This window comes from Tamandua tetradactyla, chromosome 5 (genome assembly GCF_023851605.1).
Source record: "Tamandua tetradactyla isolate mTamTet1 chromosome 5, mTamTet1.pri, whole genome shotgun sequence".
Lineage (NCBI taxonomy): Eukaryota > Metazoa > Chordata > Mammalia > Pilosa > Myrmecophagidae > Tamandua > Tamandua tetradactyla.
The window spans coordinates 173,458,291-173,471,083 of NC_135331.1; positions in this window are offsets into that span (position 1 = coordinate 173,458,291).

The following is a 12,793-nucleotide window of genomic DNA, read 5'->3' on the forward strand; positions in this document are numbered from 1 at the left end:
TTGAAAGCATTTCTCTTGTGTTTCTTTGAATACATTGGGTAAATCTAGAATAAAATTTATTGATCTTGTATAATATTATTGCAGAGATTATACCAAGAGGACATACCACATAATAATGGTAGGCAGACACTTATAATTTTAACTACTTGAAGGAGGCCATTTATTCAATGGTCCAATGTTTTCATTTCATGGTGAGTTGTGGGCAAAGCTATGTGAAAGCACATTTGGAGTGTATGTTGGTTTGAAGCTATATGAACTCCAGAGAAACAGATTCTTAATGATTCCTCTGGGTATAGAGCCATTGTAAGTAAGGAATTTTAGAGTAGGATCTTAACTTAAGATGTGACCCACCTTATTTAGGGTGGGTCTTAATCCGCTAACTGGAGTCTTTTAAGAGAGAATGAAATTCAGACACATACAGGGAAAGCCACAGTAGCAAGAAACTGAAAGCAATGAAACCTGGAACAGAAGACAGAGACCAGCGGACGCTGCCATGTGCCTCACCATATGACAGAGGGGTCCAGGATAGCTGGCAGCTGGTCTTCAGGAAGAAAGCATGTTCTTGATGATGCCTTGATTTGGATATTTTTATGGTTCCCAAACTGTAAGCTTGTAGGCTAGTAAATTCCCATAGTTAAAGCCAATACATTTTATAGTATCTGCTTTGAACAATTTAGTAAGCTAGAACAGATTTTGGTACCCATAGAGTGTGGTGCTGTTATTGAAAATATAAAAAATGTTAAAAATGGCTTCATAATTGTTTAATGAGTAGAGGCAGGAAGAATTGTGAGTTACTTCATAGAAAAGGCCTAGATTGCTTTGAACAGACTGTTGGTAAAAACATGGATGCTCAAGGTACTTCTGATGAGGGGGACAGAAATGATGAATGAGTCATGGTAAGCAGGAAGAAAGGTGATCACTGTTTTAAAGTGGAAGAGAACTTGCCAATGTTGAGTCCTGATGTTGAATGGAAGGCAGAATTTGAAAGTATGAACTTGGATATTTATCTGAAAAGATTTCCAAACTAAATGTGAAAAGTGCAGCCTGGCTTCTCCTTGTAACTTATAGGAAAATGTGAAAGGACAGGATAAATTAAGAACTGAACTCCTGAGTACAAAGAAGCCAGAAATCAAAGGTTTGGAAAATTCAGTGCTTCTGGAAAGTGAATCTCCAGAGAATAGTGCTTCATAGGCAGGGTTTAACTGAACTTAGATCTAATCAGTCATTTCAGTGCAAGTCAGAATTGGAGGTGCTGTCATCTAGAAAGGATTTGTAGATAGTCATTCTGATGGTTTGGACCCTTGTGTACCACCTGTGAAGCTGACACTTTTTTATGAGATCTGTATGAATGGAACAGTTGACAGCCTGGACTAAAAGGGGCAGAAAAATGATACATTGAAGGAAAGATGAGCTCAAAGGCAGAACCATGGAAGCTGGCCTCTGGACTAAAGACATTCCAGGCCAAGAGAGTGAAACCACCCATGTGTGTGGAAAGGGTGAGTCTGCCCTAGAGGGTGGGCCTTCTGCCCCATTGTTCAGGAGGAGTGTTTCCACCATAGTGTTCTCAGCTGCCTAGTGTATTGCACAGAGGCTGCCTGCCATTCCTGTGTTTGTCAAAGGTGGAGCCCGGAGCCTGGCCATCTACCAGTTCTTGAAGACTGGAGCCTTCACTCCTGTGTTTGGGGAGAGCAGGGCCTCTGAGCAAGCATTTGGAAAGAGTGGTGCTGCTGCTCCATCAGGCCCTGAGCACAAGGCATCATTCTATAGATGACTCTCAGACATTGAAATCTATTTGGAGTATGCACCACAGAGCTTTGGAATTATTTGGAACATGCGATGCTTCCAATTTTTCACTATGGCAATGAAAGTGTTTATCCTGTGAATGTTCCTTCTTTGCATATGGGAAGCAGACAGCTTGTTTTCTAAATTTCACAGGGTCACAGACTGAGGGGAATTGTGCCCCAGGATAGAGCACACCTATAACAGATTTTGATGAGGTTTGTGCTTAATATTCCTTCTGAAATGACATAAGACTTTTGTGATGGAATGAATGTATTTGCCTATGGAAAAAACATGTTTTTTGGAGGTCCAGAAGGTGAATTATGATGGTTAGAAGATGTTATGTACCCCAGAAAAGAAGTATGTTCTTAAAGTTAATCCATTCTTGGGAGGGTGGACCATGGTAAGTAGGTTCTTTGAGTGAGTAGTATCCTAAGATTAAGTATTCTTAATCCTCTTAGTGGAGCACTTTATGGGAGAATGAAATTCAGATGAACAAAAACAGGGAAAGCCACGGTAACAAGAAGCTGAAAGCAATGAATCCCGGAAGAGAAGGGGGAGACCAGCTGCCGCATGTGATTTGCCACATGACAGAGGGGTCTAGGAGAGCTGGGACCTGCTCTTCTGAAAGAAAGCATTGTCTTGATGATGCCTTGATTTGGCATTTTCATGGTTTCCAAACTGTAAGTTTGTAAGCTAATAAATCCCCATAGTTGAAGCCAACATATTTTATGGTATCTGCTTTTGTCAGCCTCGCAAACTAGAACAGGAAGCATAAAGTAGGACCTCAGGCTATATATTAAGTTTGAAGAGACAGATACTAGGCATTTAGGAGAGAATAGAATACTTTTATTTGAATGAGAAGAAAACTTATTTGGCAGTGTAATAAGCAATGAGATGTGCAGGTATATTGTTCTCTAAGCTTAGTGATCTCTTTCCAGCAACCAGGGGACGCTTAATAGGTGTCCAGTGAAGCACCTACTTTCATTGACTCCTCCCTTCATGAGACTTTTGAGGAATCACTATTTCAAATCTCAGAATATTTCCTTGAATCATGGGGGGAATCATATCATGGGGATTTTCAGTCAATTCTGCAATGGAGATACAGGTTTTTGTTGTTGTTGTTGTTCGCTTTAATAGGGCCAATCAGAAGTATAGGAGTTTGAGATAAATGAATGTGTCAGAAAAATTGTAAATTGGGGAAAAATGTTTCACATTTCAGCTCATCTTGGCTACACTAGGAGCACACAGGGACTTAAAAATTTGTCCATATAAGAAATGTTAAAAACTTTTCGCTTTTGAGGCAATCCAGGAAAGTTTGTTTTTTAAGTCAATTCTTTAGCAGGGCAGGTAGATGCATTAAGGGGAACAGAGATGGGTAAGCTGAAATTATAAAAGATGTTCCACAGAGTTATGGGGCATTTTACTGTTAAGGAATAACAGAGATTCTACATCTGGTTAGATGATAAATGCCTATTAAAAATCACACCTCCAGAAAGACTAGACAGTAAGTAAGATCTGAGAAGTAGCAGTAACATAGCTTGTTGTTCAATGAACTTCCTCTGTGACTTTTTTCCTTCAGTTTGAGTTAAGAAATGAGGTTTTGGTAAGGACTTATAGAGGTTATGCTTTCCACTCTTTTGCTTCTAGAATAGTCTGAGAGTGTTCGAGTAAGACTCTCTCTCATTCTCTAGGCAGAAATAAAATTGCTGAACTTTTATTGAAAGTTTGCCCTCTAGATGATACTTCCAGCCAAGATTGCAAGTTCCATAAATCTTGTGCAAAAGTGTGTATTGCTCCTTCACCAGCTGCTGGAATTACATATATCCAGTGGTGGCAAGTATTTTCAACCAACATGTTCAGTATCTTCATTTTTCATTTTAAATTTTACTTGAAATACATAAATAAATGCCCATGTGTAAGAGGTACAATTACTTTTTAAAGCTGTTTTGTGTCAAAATGGCTGGTAAGCAACATGATGCCTATAAGTGAAAATAAAACAATAAGTGGGTCCTGTCTCTGAGCCCACAGCCTACATACCACAGATTCTTCCATCCTACTTATTTACATTTCTGTGTAAATAAGTAATATTCTAGGAATTGAAATTTCTTCTTCTCCTTTATTGCCTAATCTTTGACTGTCCTCAGGTCTTAGAATCTGAGAAGGTGAAATGAATCTTTAGGTTTTCAGTTGACCTGGACTAAAGAAAGAACCTAATTGTACATTTTTTTGCAAGATTTTAACTAAATGACATCTGCAGTCTTAGCCATGGATGATTTAATTTTTAACACGTGCTTTCAACCTTTAATTTTCTGCAACGCAGCCGCATCAATTATTAATTCTTCTATATTTCCTCAAAGCCAGTCAGACTTAAGATCCTTCATAAATTTTTAAGAACACTGCTGCAAAATAAACAAAAACTTTTACTTAAACTTTTAATTGCAAGTCCAAGAAACAATGATTGCAAAAGCAACAAAAAGCAAGATGAACATGTTAAAGAATTCAGTGAAGCAAAAAGCAGACACCAAAAGAACAGGGAGACCAGTCTTCTACTATAACCCAGGTTGTCCCAGTTTTACAATGTGAAACTCATTTACTACACATTTAACAAATGGAGTAATGAGCATGGCCAAATTTAACTCAGGCCTAACTCATGAGAACACTTGATTTCTCATAGTTCATTTTTCTCCTTCTCTATTCCGCACACACAAACACACATTACCACCCATATGATGCACTGTTTAACATTAATGCTTACCAATTTTCTGAAATAATAAATACACAAACATGTTAAAATATTTAAATAATGAGGGAATAGCTCTGACTTTCCTTAACAAGACTTCTGAGATAGAAGCTGTGCTGGATTGAAAGTGTTGTTTACCCCAGAAAAGCCATGTCTTTTAATCCTGATTCAATATTGAAGGGTGGAAAACTTTGATTAGATTGTTTCCATGGAGATGTAACTCACTCAATTGTGGGAGTGACCTTTTAATTAGATGGAGATGTGATTCTACCCACTCAGGGTGGGTCTTATTTAGTTTACTGGTGTATCAGCAGAGCTGATACAGACAGACAGAGACCTTTGAAGATGCAGAACGAAAATGCCTCCTGGGAAGCTGTTTGAGACCAGAAACCAAAGGACTAGCAGATATCAGTCACGTGGCTTCCCAGGTCGGCCGTTCTTGAGTTGATGCATCTTTCCCTGTATGCCTCAGTTTGGACATTTTTATGCTTTTAGAACTGTAAACTTGTAACTTAATAAATTCCCTTTATAAAAGCCAACTCACTTCTGATATATTGCATTTCCAGCAGTATTAACAAACTATAGAAGCTACAAACAAATCCTTTCTTACTCTCTTTTAACAATAATTAAATCTTTCATACAGTGCATAGAATGCATGTATGGTTTAACAAGTAATTATAAAGCAGGTATCCATGTGTCCACCATGCAGGTCAATAAACAAGATATTGCTGCATCTTGTGGCAGGCTCCATACGTCCTTCCTTATCATTGTCTACTTCCATTCCCATGATAGCCACCACCCTGATAATCACTTGTTAGCTTTTCTTTATAGCTAACAAGTTATTTGTAGTCATATGTAATCATTTGTTAAACAGTGTGGTTTAATTTTGTCCTGGAAAATCTTAAAACTAGGCTATATCTAGATGGACCTACCCAATCAAAATGCATTTTAGATCTCTGCTTAGGCAAATTCACATTACTAACTAATAACTGTAAATTGAAGCCAATATTTCTGTACAACATTATTTTAAATAAGCATATTTATTCAGTTGATTTACCTATTGAATATATTATTACTAGGGCCAGCTTGGGTGAATTTTATTTTTCAGGCATTTTCTGGACAAGAAAAAGTAATGTCAATAATTCCACCTTAATAAAATATATAATTTAAAGCAAAATAAATTATTTTATAATCATACTTAATTGTTGCACAAACACATGTATGAGAGATTGTGAGATATAATAATATTTATAATGTATAATACAACAAATATAATGGATTTTGTCTGTAGATTAACTTGGTTGAGTCACATTTATGGGTGCGTAGTCTTAGAAATGCTACACATTTTAATTTTTATTCAATCATGGGATTTATCTAGATGTGCCCACTTATTAAACTTGCCCAATCTGTACATATAAATTCTTCTCAATGTCTTCACATGCAGTTACTGCTACTTGAAGGTATGCAAGTTTTTTTCCCTGATTTTATAAGCAGCTTACTGTAACACACTGTACTGAGTTATTACAAAGTGCTATACAAGAGGAAGTTAAGGGATTCAAAGTTGTTCATTTTGTTTAGCACTAAAAGGCTTGTGAATAGGAATCTGTCAGGTGTTTGGAAAAGCACTGGAGCTCAAGTATTCTCTGCCTTCCAACAAGCTCATGGTCTCCAGGATAAAAGGATGGGTTGGCCAGTGGTGGTAATATAATGCATTCTGTGGTCCAGGAAAATTTAAAGTGGATTTTCTAGAATGAATAAGAAAGTGGTAAGCTCTATTTAGAGAGAAAAAGATGATTTTATTTGGGGAATGTCCTATAAACGAATTTGTCTTGAAGAGTGTGAGTATTAGGCAGGGAATTTCAAGGTCAAAAAAGAATAAAAGTGTACGGCTTGTACAGAATTTTTTAGTTCAAGAAAATGTACTCAAATCATTTTTATCTCAAGATACAGTGAAAATTATCATTATCTCCATGCCAACCTTGAATTGGTCTTGAAAAGCTATGGGAAAGGTAGCAACTTCAAGTACTTATTGGTAAGTGATCTAGTTAACAGAAAATGTCACCACTAATGTGATTTAGTATATTTGTTCATCATCACAGGAATTATCTCTAGATCCAGCGACTCCTGCTACTGAACATTATCAATTGCAAATTGTTTCTTTGAAACATTAATGAAAAGTGTAAGTGAAGTTCACTAATTTTTGAGGATTACCTTTCCCAATTTTTAATATAGGAATACAACTGAATGTCTTGCTTATGTTTTAGGATGGGCCAATACATGCTAGAAATTTTAGTTTAGTGTCATTATCAAAGATATTTAGAACACTCTTAAACCTCCCTTATTAGAGGCTTTGCTTTTTGACCTCCCTGTGGCCAAGAGCAGTATTTCTCAAATAGGTAGTAGTAAAGTTCCATGAAATTTACTATGGTATTGAGGGGCACTTAGTTTTCTATGTTGCTTTTTAAGGTTGAAATGGGAAAGTAGAAAACAGCAGTATTTATTTCTAAATTACAAATTATTTTATAAAATACTATTTTTACAGTGTAGTTATAATACACATTTAAGATCTTAAGTAATTAATTTGATCTACCTCTTCATCCCCCAAAGTGTAGAAATTCAACCTGGCTTCTTTCTTTGGTGGGAGAAATGTTCTCATATTAAATATCATATATGCCTGAGTGAAAAGAATGTGGAAATGCTCTATGAGCTGGGTTACTTTATATTTGGGCATACATGGTATGTGGTTCTTCAAATTTGCCCGCCCCTTTTTTTTTAATATATGTATCCCTACTTCTTTAAGGATTTCTCCATTTTAAAAATATTTGTTTAATAATTTTATGGCTCTTTCCTGTCTCATTTTATTAATGTGAGTAGCTACAGTATTAATCTTCCTATTTTCTCTTATGACCTTTCCTTATGATAGGTCAGCTTCTGGTATAAGATGCAATGCAATTTTTAAATTGTGTGTTCATACACATTTTTAAACTTTTAAAACTTTGAGTCTCCCCTACAGCCTGCCTAGGATTGTATTAGTATTCCTAGAAAGTAGTTTCTTGGAGTTCCACAAGTTTCTTTAGTTCATACTAGTTTTCATGTTAATTTTTCAACTTGAAAATCCCACATACACTGATAGTATAAACTCAAATTTTACACCTAGCATAGCGCAGGTTTAAGGCTTGAATTTCTTCCATTAAACTCTATCCACATGCCTCCCCACCCCCCAACCCCTTGTCATGGTCAGGTACATGTGTCAACTTGGCCAAGTGGTTCCTGGGCAAGTGCTGGCTTGTCTGTTGCAATGAAGACATTTAGAATTAAATCATGATCATGTCAGCTATATCCCCAGCTGATTCCATTTGTAATCAGCCAAAGGGGAGTGTCTTCTGAAATGAGTGATGCTTAATCTAATCATGGGAAGCCTTTTAAGGAGGATTCAGAAGAGACAGGCTCTTCCTGTTTCAGCTGGTGAGCCTCTCCTGTGGAGTTCGTCCAGACCTTCCATCGGAATCGTCAGCTTCATAGCCTACTCGGTGGATTTTGGACTCTGCGTTCCCGCGGTCATGTGAGACACTTTTATAAATTTTATATTTGTGAGTGTTACCTGTTGATTCTGTTTCTCTAGAGAACCCTAACTAATACATCCCTCTTGTTTAACTCTGCAGAGATAAGCTTCCCTCACAGAGTTCCTAGACTAATGGTTGTGTTACAGCCAGAATCATTTTATTTAGAGCCAGAACTTCCTGGCTTAGGCAGGATTAAAAATCTAGCTTTCTGTCTTGCACAAGTCCGAGGCTGTTTTTCTGTTTCCATATAAGTGGTACACTTCCTCATGTTAATATCTAGATCTGATAACCCTTTGACCTGCTGCAGTATTAGCTTAAATATGCTTTATACTCTGGTTGTGACTCCCCCTTTATTTATAGAGACTTTTGTTATTTATTTTAAGTTTGAAAATATTTTAAATGCTTTTGCATGCCTTATAATTTCTGTATTTTTGTCTCAGGGAAGAGGGAAGGGGGAAAATAGGGTGTGCTAGGATAAGTTGCTAAATTGCTTGAGCTAGAATTAGACTTTTTGGGTAGTGTTAAATAATCTGGGGATGGCCTTGTCAGAGGAAGCTTTGCAGAGCAACACATATCTGAGAAAAGTAACAATGAATGATGGTAGAAGGATGGGAGTAGGTATAATTTTCCCAGAAAGAGTGGAAGAGTAGAGAACAGGCAGAGAAAGGAGTTCTTACATCCATATCTAAGAGCTGATGGAGAAAGTGGAACCGATCAAGGAGACAGATGGTGCAGCTAGAGAGAGAAGCAAGAGACTCAGGAATATATGGTGTCACAAACACTGCAGGAAGAGAGCATTTCAAAAAAGGCTGGAAATTGAACAGTGCTAAGGATCATAACTGGGAAATCTCACTGGATTTGGCACCTAGGTAGCACTTCACAACCTTGCATGTCAACATGAAGTTGACAGGATGGCAACTCCATCCTATCAGTAGTTCAGCCAAAAAGCTTGGGGTCCTTGACTCATCACACTCTCTCACAATGCAGATATCCAGTTCTCCAGGAAATTCTGTTTGTTTGGCTTTCAAAATATATCCACACTTTGATCACCTTTTCTCTACTACTCTATTGCAAACTGAGTAGCCCCCCTGGCAACCTGCAACAATTCCAATATTAGTTACTCTGCTCCATTATTTTTCCGTAGCACTTATTGCCTCCAGCCTACGAGACAGATCTTTCATCTATTAGACTGATTGTACACTGTCTGTCTCTCCTCACAAGAAAATGAGCTCTGGGAAGGCCAGGGCTTTGTCTGTTTTATTTTCTGCTGTGCTCCAAGTGCTTAGAACATCAGCACATGGAAGCCACTCAATAAATATAGAGTGAACAAACTGAAATTTTATTATGTATTTAACTCAAATTTGATTTGAAATTATAGTTGGACTATACATTTTAGTCATGTTAATTGAATTAAATGCTAGTACAAATTTAAGTAACATTTTAACAAAACTGATTTTCTCTCCCTTTCTGCTGTAATGGAACAATTCCATGCCCAAGTTTGAGACACACATTCCAGAAATTAGAGCCCATACACTACTTTCAGTGACAGTTTTTACCTCGTGCCCTAATTAAACATTTTAGCCAAACTTTAAAATTATGAGATTAAAAATGTTTATAGAAACCAATACTTTATTTAGGATTTCTTCTGCAGAAGGTACCTACCCAAAAAACAAGTCATTTTCAATTTACAAAGAAAAGAGTGCATATATTCAAGAACTCATAGTATGTTCCTTGGGCAAGCTCATTGAACACACATTCTCATAAGTATGTAGATTTTTCATTGATGAAAATTACACACTGATTCAAGCATATCAGCAATTCAAGTAGAATCTCTTTATCACAGATAGTGAAAATATTATTTTGCTGGAGGACCTCAGTAAGGGCTTTTGGCTTTTTGTGTTTCTAAAAAATTTGACCTTATATTTCTTCCCTCCCTCCTTCACTTCTTCCCTCCATGACTTCTTTTTCCTTCATTTGGTCTTATTTTTTCTCCTCTCTAATTTTCAGTTCATTGAATAGTCAAGGCCAACTCTAGTAGTGAGTAAATGACATGACAATGAACTATGTAATGTGTTTAACCTGTTCTGCAGAGTTACTGCACATTTTGGTTCATCATTATTTTCTATACAGAGATTGTGTTTCTTCTTGAATACAATTGCACTATGCTCCTACAGAATAGTATAATTCTCAAAGTTTTCTCTCCTACCCATCTTTCTTACACATCTAGAAATTGAGCCCTCAACTGCCTCTCGAATCCGTTCACTGTGGTTCCCTCAGCATTCCTATCACTTGTCTGTTGGGCTCTCCCATTCGTTTCTGCTCTATTGCTTGCCCATTGGAAACCTCAGTGATGGAGCTCTCCGGAGGCTGTGTGCTGGGGGCTTGTCTTCGGATTAGCAAGTGGTGAGCTTACTGGGTGTCTTCACTTCACACCTGGGAGGCAGAAACAAATAAAAACAATCTTTGGAGCTCTAAGGATATTACTAATGATGCAAACTAATAGAGAGTGGAAAATCAACCCAGCTGAGCCACATTAAAGCAGCTCTTATTCTTTGCTCATTTAGGCTTTGAATCAAGAAAACATTTGAGGTCAATTTTATTTTCTTTACAAATTTTAGCATCTGTTTAACATTCTGAGACCCAATATTGCTAAAAATTGAATATTAAGGTTGATTTTCAAATATTTAAAGGAAAACATAGAATCATTTTCTGGCCAGAAGCAAATGAAACATTCAGTTTGAAATTAACCTTAAAAAGCTCCATGTCTTTCTTCTCCTTCATTTTGTTTCTCCTCCTCTCCTCATTCCTGTTTCCTTCTTCCTTCATCTTTTTATCTTTGTCTTCCTATTATTTTCATTTTTTCCCTCAAGAGAAAATATTTACCTGAATGATGCACACTATGCTTCAATTTGATAATTTGATAGTCTGTGCTTTCCTCTTTCCTCCATGAAAATTTTGGAGAGAACTTAGTTTGGAAATAAAGGTTCTGTTATTCCAAATTCTTGAAATATTTTGAAAACCAATAAAACAAGCATAACTATTACATTTCCAGCTGATTTCAATGTGATTTGATAACAGCGATAACCAATGATGTTAAAACTTATAGTTAACATAGACCCCATTTCACTTTTATGGAAAAGAGAAAAGGAAATAGGACAGTTGCTCTTTGTGTGCACACAGGAGAGTAAGAAAAACATATCTTAAACCATGTTTTCAAAGTAGAAACAAAGAAAAGCTCATCTTCTTTTTATTTTATTTGTTTATTTTTGCATGGGCAGGCACTGGGAATCGAACCCAGGTCTGCGGCATGGCAGGCGAGAACTCTGCCTGCTGAGCCACTGTGGCCCGCCCTCGTTTTCTGAATAATGTTATTCCTCCAACAATGGTGATTATGCTGTGGGGAACTAATTCCGTCAATGATTGCCAAATGGAACCAGAGTAATGCTAACAATTATTTCTTTTTTATTGGGTATTTTTTTCCCATAATTTTAAATAGTGATCTTTCTGCCAAAGAACAAAGGATCCCAATCTGAGAATATATTTTATGAGAAAAAAAGTTCAACTTTTCTATTCTCTATATTTTAATTCCTATCTTGTTTTCTGATAGGAAAATGGAAGTGGATTGGGAAGTTGTGGTTGAAAAAAATACAACTTTTTGGAAACCCATATCACTTTATAAATCAAATTAATTAACAAGGGTGACTTGAGATCATACCAGTATTTTCATATAGCTTCTCAATAAGTTACTTCTTCACTTAGAGAAGGCCTGTTCTTTGTATGAGATAAAAGTCATAACCTACTTTCTCCAGATAGTTGTTTGAACTTGCTCTCCCCTTTGTTACATGAGAATTGTACATAAAGGAGAGGCAAAAAAGTAATATGACAAGTTTGCCTATCCTATAACTTCTCCATGTGCAAATATTTGCTGGTGAATTCAAAGAAAAGGTAGATTTGACCTTTAACATGAGAGCCTGATTGAAACCAAGTCAGAATCAGAAAACATGTTGCACCATCTGTATTATTTTAATCATCAGTATCTATATAAATTGATTAAACACAATACTTCTTCAGTCCTTAAGAGCTTATCATTTAGTCCCCTAAATTAGGAATCAATATTTTATTGGAATAATATCTACAGCTCCTAATATTTAGGTTTTGAAAATATTAAATTCTTAAGTGGTATTTATAAGCTACATACAGCTGGAGTAAAAGTAAGCAAATCTCAGAAACAATATCTTTTGGGGAGGATATGGGATAAAAAGGAGCACAACATATTGATCTGAGGTATTTTCATTTGAAATATTGCTTTTTTTATATCTTATTGCTTTAATGTAGTTCTATGGTAATATTTCTCTTTGTGATTTTATAGAAAAATAAATAGCTACTGGGATTTCTGCTTTCCAATTTAATTGCCCCATAGGCTTTGCTATGCCAAATAATCTTAAAGAAGCTAAACTTCAGACTTGTTCTAATTTCTTTTTATTCTCCCTCTGTGTAAATCCAAGTCACAGCCCAGCAAATAGTACAGAATGATTTCCTTTTTTTCTGAACCTCATCATGGTACATTCGATAGATGGTATATTTTAATATTTCATTGTGATGTCCACAATATATTTTGTTAATCTAAGGATTTTGCTGGTTATATTTCCCAATTGAAACTTTAATTGCTTTCTTTCAAAAGTCCACTCCACATTTTCCATTTGAAAAT